Genomic DNA, 362 nt, shown 5'->3' with positions numbered 1-362 from the left:
AATAATATTCCACCGGATGGATCGTCCGCTTATCCATTCATCAGCCGTTGGCCTATTCGGCCTGTGCCCACTTTTTGCCTATTAAGTCCAGGACTGTGCTGAACATTCTAATACAAACACATGTCTGAGTATTCAATTCTCTGGGGTATATACCTAGGGGTGGAATTGCCCGGTCATACCATAACTCCAAGTTTAACTTTATAAGGCTGAAACAGAATTTCAACTTTCCCCCTCCCGCCCCCGCTTGAATGTGAACACCTCCGGGCTGTTCCACGTTTTCCAGCTCTTCCTCTTGTCTTACCCCCAGTCCCGCACAGTACTCAAGGGCCCCTGCTAACCAGCTGGAGACGAGGATAAATCTC

Source organism: Octodon degus, unplaced genomic scaffold (genome assembly GCF_000260255.1).
Source record: "Octodon degus isolate 3935 unplaced genomic scaffold, OctDeg1.0 scaffold00029, whole genome shotgun sequence".
NCBI lineage: Eukaryota > Metazoa > Chordata > Mammalia > Rodentia > Octodontidae > Octodon > Octodon degus.
Note: the sequence above shows the minus strand (reverse complement) of the source record.